General features: G+C 44.3%; 1 protein-coding gene across 1 annotated transcript in view; it reads right to left on the bottom strand.

Annotated features, from left to right (window-relative positions):
- Positions 1 to 12,154, bottom strand: part of ADAM17 (ADAM metallopeptidase domain 17) — a 475,078-nt gene that overhangs the window by 4,320 nt on the left and 458,604 nt on the right. The gene's annotated exons all lie outside the window — the stretch shown is intronic.

The raw sequence follows: 12,154 nt of genomic DNA on the forward strand, positions 1-12,154 counted from the left end.
CCACACTGGCTGCCGAACAAACCCCTACAGGTTACTACTTTTTGAAGGGCACTGGATCGGGCATTTTATAGTGCAAGGGTTGCCAGAAACCATAAAGCCTTACGGTCCCTGCCTTTTACCTTAGTGGTGATGTCTCACTGCACACGTCCATACTGTCCGATATTATTATTACCTCAAGCTCCCATGTATATACCAGTAAATCATACTTGTTAAATTTTGAACATACGGGAAAGGTAATTTCAGATGAGAAAAAGTAACTTGCTTCCTGTTCCCAGTCTGTCGATACTCTGCCACTTATTTACAGAACATAAAACTGTTTCTTGCAGCTGTTGTATGCATATTGGGTTATCATGTGTGTCTATATCTTCGTATGGATATTCCCTTCCCTCCAACATAGCCAGTTCACCTTTATACACCTGCTTCTCCCATACTCAGAAATTGCATACTGGGGAACCCAACCCCTATGTTCAGCTGGTGCTCTCACATTCTGGATCCTTGGTAGTCTCTACCACAAAGTTCTAGGCGCCCCATGATGTAAGAAATTTGAGGAATCGGACCTGCACTGTCTCTATATGTTGGCTGGAGAATGAACATATTTTGTATAAAGCACTCTGGGGGTGATTCTGACCTTGGCGGTCTTTTCGCAAGACCGCCGAGTTACCGCCGCGGTAAAGACCGCCGACCGCGGCGCGTATTCCGACCGCTGGGAGCGTTCCGCCGGAAAACCGCCAGCAGCCACACTGGCGGTCGGCGGGAAAGTGGAGACTGGTCAACCTCCACCGCCACGCCAGCAGAACACCGCCCACAGAATTACGACCCACATTTCTGTGTGGCGGTCTTCTGTTGGCGGTCTTCTGTTGGCGGTCACGTCCCTATGGCTCCCGTCGCCTCCCGGAGGACCAACGCAAGGTAAGTTGATCGTCCGTGAGGGGAGGGGGGGGGGGGGTGTTGTGTGATGTGTGCGTGCATGGGGGTGTGTAGAGGGGGTGTGTGAGTGCGTGCATGCGGGCGGGGGGTGCTGCTGTGCCTATGGGCAATGTGTGTAGTTCGGCGGGTGCGCATGTTGGCATGTATGTGTGCGGGTATGTGCCCCCGTTGTGTATGTGTGTGTGTAGGGGGTGTGCATATGTGCATGTTGGGGGTGCGTGCATGTCGGGGTGCGTGTATGTGCATGTCGGGGTGGGGGGGGCAGGGGGTTTGTAACATCTCTGGGGGGTGGCAGGGGGTGGGGGGGGGGACTCGTGGGGGGTAGTGGGGGGGTGGGGGAGACCCCTATCAGTGCCAGGGATGGAATTCCCTGGCCCCGATAGTGCCTACCGCCATGGTTCGCATGGCGGTTCCCGACCGCCAAAAACCGCGGCGGTAAGCAGGGTCATGATGCGGTTGGCGGTCTTGGGTCGACCGCCGGGCCGGAGTGCGCAAACTCCAGCCCGTCGGTCATGACCGCCGTGGCGGTCGGAGTGGGAAAGTGGCGGTCGATCGCGGCGGTGACCGCCGCGGTCAGAATGCCATTTTTTGGACCGCCGGTCTGTTCGCGGTCCGACCGCCGCCTCTCCGCCGACCGCCTGGGTTAGAATCACCCCCTCTGTGTTCAACTATCGCAACATGATCTCTAACAAAATATCTTCATTCAGAAGAAAGTGACCACATCTCATAGGTAAAAGATTTCATTTTTAAGAGAAGTCATGGAGTAAGTTTTGTCCTTGGAACCCTGGTTGGCTGAGCTCTTCTTCCACTAGTGAAGAAGCGAGTCAGTTGAGGTGACGACTGTCTTTGACAGGAAAAGTCATGTCTGCCAATAGGAGTAAAGAGGTCAAATAGCTTGCGATCTACAGAAAGAACATCTATTAATCTGATGGGATGCTTAGACAGACGGCTTGCACATTTGCTATGAATTTGGCAAAATAGGTCCATTGTGTCGCCAAAAATGTACAGTAGATGTGTAACTTCTCAGTCAACCTTAGCAGTGAAGAAAGTCAGCAAAAGATGCTGATGTTCAGAGATCTCCTAGCCTCCGTGCACTCATCTCTCTTGCTGGCATACATGGTTGAAATCTATGAATGAAAATGCTGAGGTTAAGAAAAATAGATCAATTTGCTGTAGGAGAGAAATAATGTTTTTGATCCATCATTGGATGCAGTGGTACAAAACCATCACAGTGTAGTTCCAGTTCCTAAGTCCCACTGAAGCAGTACTAGGCAGCCCACAGCTGGCGGTTCCACAGGCCAAGATATTTTCAGATATTGGTCTCCTGCAGCGTCTGATCAATGTTATTTTCTGAGCCTCAATTTAACAGTTCAAGAGAGGATAATGTGCTAGAACTCTGGCTTTAAGCACTGCAATCGAATTATTAGTTCTGAAGAGAGTGGCGCAACAAGCAACACCGGTAGCACAAATCACAGTGGAGCGCTCCAGTAGCATGAAGAAGGTGCTCTGGTGAAACTGAAGATAACTGAGGATCTCCTCCGCACAGACACTGACCGTTTGCAGCAGTGTTGATATGAGGCCTGAAACACAATGGGTGCAGTAGTAAGTCAGGAAGGGAAAATGTCAACGGAACAACTGCCCATGAGAATGGTTAGACCACAGACATAAGATGAGAGGCCGCCAGCTGGCATCGAGAGTCAACTCTGAGGAAGGGACACATGTACGCCCCATAAACTCGACAAAACTGGGCAAGCTGAAGGTAAATTAGTTGTTGTTAGCACTGTGAATATGACAAAACATGGTGAATGGGCCACAAGGGACTCTGTGATCAACCTAAATTGGGGCCGAGTATGATTCCCTTGTCCAGGAGACCCCTTACAAGGTTTTTGGTCTTGGGCAGTATTTCTAACAAAACAGGAGTGAAGGGCCCACCTGAGCTGCCTTGATTCCAAGGTATGACGACAGAAGTCATTAACAAGAGAAAAGGCAGAGTCTGGAAAACCAAGGACAGAAGAACTCAATCACAGACACTTAAATCAATGGAGAAAAGCCTGTAAATGATGAAAGTAGTGCAAGAAACCCTGGTACACTGGCTCTAATAAGAGGTTTTTAGAGCAAGAGGCAAACAGAGGGCTGTTGAGACCTGGCTATAAATACCAGGGACTGAAAATAAGTGAGTACTGTTTGGGGAGGGAGGTCAGGAAAGACATGCTGTGTAGTAGAAATGCTGATGTTTGTTAAGGTATTGCATAGAGACTCTGGAAGAAGCGCATACTACCTCAACCTCTGATTAAACCACTTAAATTACAACTCTTCTCACGTCCTGGGTACTGAAGTCAGAGGCACAAATTCCGATCTGGCCTGATTCATTTTTAATCCAGCATGTCACCAGTATGTTATTACAACTGCCAAATGGGTGAAAGATTGACTTTCTGAACCATGACATACAACTACATGCTGTCCATGCATAGCAATCAGACATGTCTAATTGATCTAACCCGAATACCCCTCTGCATGTGACACACCCTGATTGGCGCTGACAGAAACTTAACCACCAGGGCAAATAAGAGCTGTGAGAGTGGAGAAAGCTGTCAGTTTCCAAGATCAAGTGCAAAAACCTTCAACTTAAAAACGTTAGCCTCAAGCTTGCAGGAGGCATTGAATAAAGCTTTCTTGCCCCAGCCAAAAAATATCCCCCCCAAAATCATATGTCTCAGCACCTCAAAACGAAAAAGCCATTCAATAAAGTCAAATGCCTTTTCGGCATCAAGCATGACAACAACAGTAGCATGCGTATGCCAAAGATTACACACTCCTAGCAACAATCTAATGAAACTGTTTAGGGTTGACGGCTCATGGATAAACCCCTTCTGATCTGAATGAAGCTGGCCAATCATGTCCAATATTTTATTACATTTTTATCAAGGACTATACTTCATATGACAGTTGTGTTTTGCCAGACTTGAGCAGTACTACAATCTGGACTTCATTAGTATTCAGAGGGTACTGTGCATTCTTCATTGACCTATCTCTATCCATGCAGTTCGACTGCTGTCTTAAAACCTAAGTCGGCATCTGAACCAGTAATCTTCGTCTTCCCAACATCGCTGGTCTACAGCTTCATAGTCAAAAAATGTTACTTTCTCTTATGGACTTTAGAAACCCATTTTCTCAAGATACACATGTAAAAAGCGTTAAACCCTATTTACTAGCATTTGCATCAGCTGTTTTCTTGCTCATGCTACAACTGCCCACAGGAAGTGCCCTCTCGGACTTTGAACTATTCCCACCTCTCGTCTCCCAAGACAGGAAAACCAAGACTAGCTTGTTCAGAGAAAAGTGGTTACTTATTTTAGTATTACTGCAAATGTAATTTCACCTGTTCTCATGAGATCAGCCTAGACACATGCTTGTTTGTTTTCTAAGAATTCGTCCCATGCTCCTATCCAAAACTTATGAGAGCTAGTGTATACATTTGTGTCTTTGCAAACGGACCTTGCTCCACTATCCAATGCCTTAAGAAACTCTGGCTTGTTTTCCTTCGATTCAAAGACCACTGATTTTTCTTTAGTCAATATACTCTTCCTGACTTTGATTGGAATCAACAGAGATTTTCCCCAATCTAGTGTGCATGCTAGAAAACACCAGTACTTGGCCGGATGCAATGATCAACCTGTTCCAAACTCCACATGACAAACCTCAGGCACCAAAGGTAAGATAAATAGTGTTTCCATGTGAAACAGGATTGGATAATGACTCTGTTTGGCTTGCTGATCATGTCAGACAGTGTAAGCATATTTTTTAAAGTTTACGAAATAAGTCTGATTGTGTTTATCGACCATATAGGGCAGTTTTCTGTTTTGTGTTTGAATGATGGGATAAACCAGTTTGGGTAAGTATGGGGGAGTCCATGGATACCAGGAGCAAGAAGTGTCAAATATATCCTAGGTCAAGACACTTTAGAAAGTGTAAGTAGGGATTAGGACAGCCTAGAATCCCAAGCATAGAATGATGGATGATTGGATAAAAGAGGTACACTGATTCAACTGCAATGGATCATGAATGAGCTGTGAACAGAAGTTTGCAAACTGAAGGAGATCAAGTAGATGGGCGTGCATGCACTTTACAACCTCCCTTCAGGATAGCAGATAGGAAGAGCTGTTCAACTTTCCCTGTCTTTTCTTACCCTCTCTATCCCACCCCTTCCACGGGATGAGGTACAGCACAAGGCAGCAGGCCCCTATACGTCTTACTGCTTAAAAATAAAGGTATATTAAGAAAAATTGAACAAAGCCCCGGTTAATGAGACTTCCGCTCCTGGTACGTACCATGAGTACACATGCAGAAATGTAGAAAATGGGTAACATGCTTTATCAATGGTAGCAAGAAGCATTTTCAGGTAAAACGTACATACCTTTGACAATGAGCACATGACTAATTTAAGAAATGTTAGAATGAACCCATAAACAAACCTAGTTCATAAAAAGGGCTGGCCTTCCTAAATTGGTATGAGGAAGTCATGAAACATGGGCGAGGAAATGAAAGACCGACATGCTAAATTAGCCAATTGAGGAGCAGAAGTAAGGCCAATGCACATCATCTCCTTATTTAGTTGCCCAACTGACCAACGATGTTTCAGAAACAGTAGAGGAAAGGAGGATAATAAATTCGATGTATAGAGCTTTGTGATTCCAATAGGAGAAATGGCAAGAGATCTTTTGAGCGCACCACAATCAAAAGGTAGTTAACGTCAGCTAATGGTGAACACAACAATGACTCAAATAGCCTTTCCCAAGACACCTTGGTGCCCTCCTACCCTTGTGAGTGTACTCAGGCCCTGGGCAAGGGCGGCAAGTCACCATCCAGGTTCCCTGGTGTCCATCCAACCTCATATCTAATTTGACAATTCCTCTAAAGACAAGATAACCCTCAACAGTTTCAAGAAGAATTGCATACTGGTTTTAAAATTTACAATCCAAATTGGATAGGTGTTTATCAATTGTTGTGTATCATAATGCAGAGGGAGGTGAAGTGGTGACAACTTGACAAGGCTAATTGTATTTGGCCATGGCAGACACCTGCAGAAGGAGATGCTGCCATTGCTGCTAAACATACGTTGTTAAAATCTGTTTTGAAGTATGTCTATTTAAAAAAAAAAAGTTGGACTAAGATTATTAATTGTATGCAAATCAAAGAGGATGCCCATGCTGATTTCCTCGATAATATGAAATATGCCTTCCGTCATTATTCTGATATAGTAATTGTTGTAAAAACTGCCCAGAAGGCTTGTGTAGATGCATTGCGCTTGTACCCATGATATAAGGGCAATGACGCACAATATATGTTGGTGGACAAAACAAAAATCTATTTTGTTGTTTATTTCAGTTGAATGTAATTTCGTTGCTGTGCAAGAACATAGGAAACAAATCTAGAGACTCAAAATTGATGTCTTTACAAATGTCATCCATTCAACAAACAGTCAGAGAGAAGGGTCAGGCTGGCATGGGATGCCAGTATGAACGACGACGACAGGGTGGACACGGAGGCACAACAGTGCAGATGCATCCAGGGTGGAAAAGGGAAGAATTTGTCCTGTGTGGGGGTAATTCATGTTTCAGTTGTAGCCAATTGGAACACTGGAAGCAGGATTGCCTAGATTTATCCCAGGGTTCACATGAACAGCCAGAACACACTGATTGCCCACACCGAATCAGTACTCAACATTCACAGCCGAATGGGAGCAGACTGCTGTGTGCATACTCAGATTCCTGTATACCAACTGCCCTAGACTGCTTTGACCTACTTGAGAGATGAGGCGTCCAGGACCCCGAGGCAGCAAAAGTGATCCCCAGATAAGAAGTCCTGGTGCATCTTAAAACTTAGTGCCTACGAAAAGGGTTGCTAGCTACTTACTCTTTGGGCAACATGCCATGATATAGGATTTGGCAAAGTTAGTTTATAACTACCTACTAAACACTGGTCTGACTTCGTCAGTCTACATCCGCTAAATCACTTAGAACAGAGAACCTGTTCTGATGTGCCAACAGGGGCCCAAGGTTAAGTGGGTCAGATGCATGTGGAAAGGCTCTCAGCGCTCTTGGTTTGTAAAAATAGCTTGGAGGAGTGGACTAATTCTGTATCCATTATAGTTATTCACCTCTTGCACCTTGAATACGTGCCTCACACACGAAGGGTTATGAAAGTTTACCACACTGCAAGCCCCACTAATAGCATTTCTTGAGCCTCTCACTTAACCCATCCTCCGCACCATTGTAATCTCATTTATACGCTTAGGGTTGGTGTATTTGTGACTGCCCAGTCAATGAGTAGTTCAATTGCGAAACTCTACCCATGATTTTGTTTGGTCGCGTCTGGGGGAGGGGGACTGGGGCACTCCTGCTAAGAAAAGAATATAAGGGCAAGCTGCGGGGGGAAAAGCTGAGATCTCCATGTTAGGAATCAGACTTGGTTCAGAAGAACCTGCACTCATTTCTCTGCCCCCAGGTGGCCCTCAACCCCCTATAGCAACATTGATGGCACTGTGGGGTCCGTCCATGGGCCCTGTAGCTACGGGCTGAGTGGGGCTCAGGCAACCTTCCTGCATTGCTACTGAGACCCTCGCAGATTCCTGTGTATTATTGTCCCTAGTGCATTGGACAGTATTAATTACTTGCTGTGAGGGAGCATTCCATCAGAAATAGTGATAGGATCTATGAGTAAATCGGCCACACGGTGCTCAATATGCTTGCGATGCTCCACAATCTGTTTCAATTGCTCCTCTCAGATTACACTAAATTTATCACATAAAACATCTTAGTTTATGGGATCCAAAGTCAAAGGGTCACATGTTTGAACTAGCTGGGAGTGTTTTTGGGGTTGCTGGTCATTTACTTTCCTTTTTGCCGCAGGGGCTTTTCCCACCAGTTTCTTCCTCTTAGTGGCAGGCCTTTGTTGAAGCTGGGTCTTCGGGGTGCTCAGAGGCTCTGGCTCAGATTCGGAATTTAGACTAACTGAGCTACAGTCACTGGTTGGCGCCACAGGCCTGGGCTGGGGAGGTGCTATGAGGGGGACAAAGAGTGCTATCCTTGGCGTGGGGGCAAGCACTGAATTTATCACAGGGCACTGCTCCAAAGAAAGCCTACCATACGCTCAAGTCAGTGTGATTTCGGTGAAAATTCTCCCCATAGCCTTCTCAAGCATATTGTCAACTGTCACGTTGTACGTGGGATGGTGGTTGCCTCAGCTTTACAGTGAACCATATTAGGGTTTGAAATGGTGCTCACCTCCGATGATCACATCAAATGCCACCAGAGTTCTCATAACTTCTGTACTCGAAAGTTGGTAGACGCAGCTCAACCTCGGCCAGCCACTGGCAGGTGCAGACAGGCCCCGATTTTGGGCTGGCCTTTGCAAGGGCACTCCCAGAGCCGCGTGGAGCTGAACGCGCATTTAGCACTGTCCTTACAGAAGGCCCGCCTTAACAGAAAGCTCTACCCTGGGGGATGCATTCCCACCCCAGGGGATGCAACTATTTCTATATAAATTGTGACAGGTAACCAAATAATGTCTCTTTCCATAGCTAAGGTCAACGGATGAACATAAGCTCTGTCTAGACGATGGTTGCAGCAAATATCATACTACCACACCTGAAAGAAAATAAAAGGGGTGGCCTTCCAATTCTTGGCGATTTGTTGAAAGGCAACTGCCAGTAACAAATCAAAAATTTCATCATTATAAGTAGAACATTTTCAGTCATCCATTAACTTCCCAAAAATGCATTAGAAAATGAAAAAGTAACATTTGAATGAAAAATATTATTTATTTTCTTCCATACTATGATATATATATATATATATATATATATATGGAAAATGTCACTTACTCAGTGTACATCTGTTCGTGGCATTAGTCGCTGCAGATTCACATGCTGTGCACATCCCGCCATCTGGTGTTGGGCTCGGAGTGTTACAAGTTGTTTTTTTTCGAAGAAGTCTTTTCGAGTCACAAGACCGAGGGACTCCTCCCATTTCGGCTCCATTGCGCATGGGCGTCGACTCCATCTTCGATTGTTTTCCCCCGCAGAGGGTGAGGTAGGAGTTGTGTATGCTAGTAATAGTGCCCATGCAATGGAGTAATGTACATAATGTAGTTTAAAGTAATATATTTACAAATATACAGATGTTCAAGATCAACTTCTAAACGGCTACAGGCTCCCGGGGAGGCGGGTGGGCGCATGTGAATCTGCAGCGACTAATGCCACGAACAGATGTACACTGGGTAAGTGACATTTTCCGTTCGATGGCATGTGTAGCTGCAGATACACATGCTGTGCATAGACTGGTAAGCAGTTATCTCCCCAAAAGCGGTGGTTCAGCCTGTAGGAGTTGAAGTTGTTTGAAACAATGTTCGTAGTACTGCTTGGCCTACAGTGGCTTGTTGTTAGCACATCTACACAGTAGTGTTTGGTAAATGTATGAGGCGTAGACCATGTAGCTGCCTTACATATTTCGGTCATTGGAATATTTCCTAGAAAGGCCATGGTAGCACCTTTCTTTCTAGTTGAGTGTGCCTATGGTGTAATAGGCAGTTCTCTTTTTGCTTTAAGATAACAGGTTTGAATGCACTTAACTATCCATCTAGCAATGCCTTGTTTAGAAATTGGATTTCCTGTATGAGGTTTTTGGAAAGCAATAAATCATTGTTTTGTTTTTCGAATTAGTTTTGCTCTGTCAATGTAGTACATTAACGCTCTTTTGATGTCTAATGTATGTAGTGCTCTTTCAGCTACAGAGTCTGGCTGTGGGAAGAACACTGGTAATTCTACTGTTTGATTTAAGTGGAACGGTGATATGACTTTTGGTAAAAATTTAGGATTTGTCCGTAGAACTACTTTATGCTTGTGTATTTGAATAAATGGTTCTTGTTTGGTAAATGCTTGAATCTCACTTACTCTTCTGAAAGATGTGATGGCAATTAAAAATGCAACTTTCCATGTTAAGTATTGCATTTCACAAGAGTGCATGGGCTCAAAAGGTGGACCCATGAGTCGTGTTAAGACAATGTTGAGGTTCCATGAAGGAACTGGTGGTGTTCTTGGTGGTATAATTCTCTTTAGACCTTCCATAAATGCTTTTATGACTGGTATCCTAAATAGAGAAGTTGAGTGCGTAATTTGCAGGTAAGCTGAAATTGCTGTAAGATGTATCTTAATGGAAGAAAAAGCTAGCTTTGACTTTTGCAAATGTAGTAAGTATCCTACGATGTCTTTGGCAGATACGTGTAAGGGTTGAATTTGATTATTATGGCAGTAATAAACAAATCTTTTCCACTTATTTGCATAGCAATGTCTAGTGGTAGGTTTCCTAGCTTGTTTTATGACCTCCATACATTCATGTGTAAGGTCTAAGTGTCCGAACTCTAGGAATTCAGGAGCCAGATTGCTAGATTCAGCGATGCTGGATTTGGGTGTCTGATCTGTTGTTTGTGTTGCGTTAACAGATCTGGTATGTTTGGTAGTTTGACATGAGGCACTACTGAAAGGTCTAGTAGTGTTGTGTACCAAGGTTGTCTTGCCCATGTTGGCGCTATTAGTATGAGTTTGAGTTTGTTTTGACTCAACTTGTTTACTAGATATGGAAGGAGTGGGAGAGGGGGAAAAGCATAAGCAAATATCCCTGACCAACTCATCCATAACGCATTGCCCTGAGACTGATCTTGTGGGTACCTGGGTGCGAAGTTTTGGCATTTTGCGTTTTCCTTTGTTGCAAATAGATCAATTTGTTGTGTTCCCCAACTCTGGAAGTAAGTATTCAGTATTTGGGGGTGAATCTCCCATTTGTGGATCTGTTGGTGATCCCGAGAGAGATTGTCTGCTAACTGATTCTGAATTCCTGGAATAAATTGTGCTATTCGGCGAATGTGGTTGTGAATCGCCCAATGCCATATTCTTTGTGCCAGGAGACACAACTGTGTTGAGTGTGTCCCTCCCTGTTTGTTTAGGTAATACATTGTTGTCATGTTGTCTGTTTTGACAAGAATGTGTTTGTGGCTTATTATGGGTTGAAATGCTTTCAGCGCTAGAAATACTGCCAATAGTTCTAAGTGATTTATGTGAAACTGTTTTTGGTGAGTGTTCCATTCTCCTTGGATGCGGTATTGATTGAGGTGTGCTCCCCACCCTATCATGGAGGCATCTGTCGTTATTACATATTGTGGCACTGGGTCTTGGAAAGGCCGTCCTTTGTTTAAATTTATACTGTTCCACCATTGAAGCGAGGTGTATGTTTGGCGGTCTACCAACACCAGATCTAGAAGTTGACCCTGTGCCCGTGACCACTGTGATGCTAGGCACTGTTGTAAGGGCCGCATGTGCAACCTTGCGTTTGGGACAATGGCTATGCATGAGGACATCATGCCTAGGAGTTTCATCACCATTTTGACTTGTATTTTTTGTTTTGGATACATGGCCTGTATTACATTGTGAAATGCCTGAACCCTTTGTGGACTTGGAGTGGCAATCTCTTTTGCTGTGTTGATTGTCGCCCCTAAGTATTGCTGTTTTTGACACGGTATAAGGTGTGACTTTGTGTAGTTGATTGAGAAACCTAGTTTGTGGAGGGTTTCTATGACATACTTTGTGTGTTGTGAACACTTTTCTAGCGTGTTGGTTTTGATTAACCAATCGTCTAGGTACGGGAACACATGTATTTGCTGCCTTCTGATATGTGCAGCTACGACTGCCAGGCACTTTGTAAAAACTCTTGGCGCAGTTGTTATTCCGAATGGCAACACCTTGAATTGGTAATGTATCCCTTGGAATACAAACCTTAAGTACTTTCTGTGTGAAGGATGTATCGGTATATGGAAATATGCATCCTTTAGGTCTAGTGTTGTCACGTAGTCTTGTTGTTTGAGTAGTGGGACTACGTCTTGTAATGTCACCATGTGAAAGTGATCTGATTTGATGTAGGTATTTAATGTTCGGAGAGCTAATATAGGTCTCAGACTCTTGTCTTTTTTGGGTATGAGAAAGTACAGAGAGTAAACTCCTGTTCCTTTCTGGTGTTTTGGTACTAATTCTATTGCTTCTTTTAGTAGCAATGCCTGAACCTCTAGTCCTAGAAGATCTATATGTTGTTTTGACATATTGTGTGTTTTCGGTGGGACGTTTGGAGGGAATTTGAGAAATTCTATGCAATAACCATGCTGGATAATTGCTAGGACCCAA

The sequence above is a fragment of the Pleurodeles waltl genome, chromosome 5, assembly GCF_031143425.1.
Source record: "Pleurodeles waltl isolate 20211129_DDA chromosome 5, aPleWal1.hap1.20221129, whole genome shotgun sequence".
NCBI lineage: Eukaryota > Metazoa > Chordata > Amphibia > Caudata > Salamandridae > Pleurodeles > Pleurodeles waltl.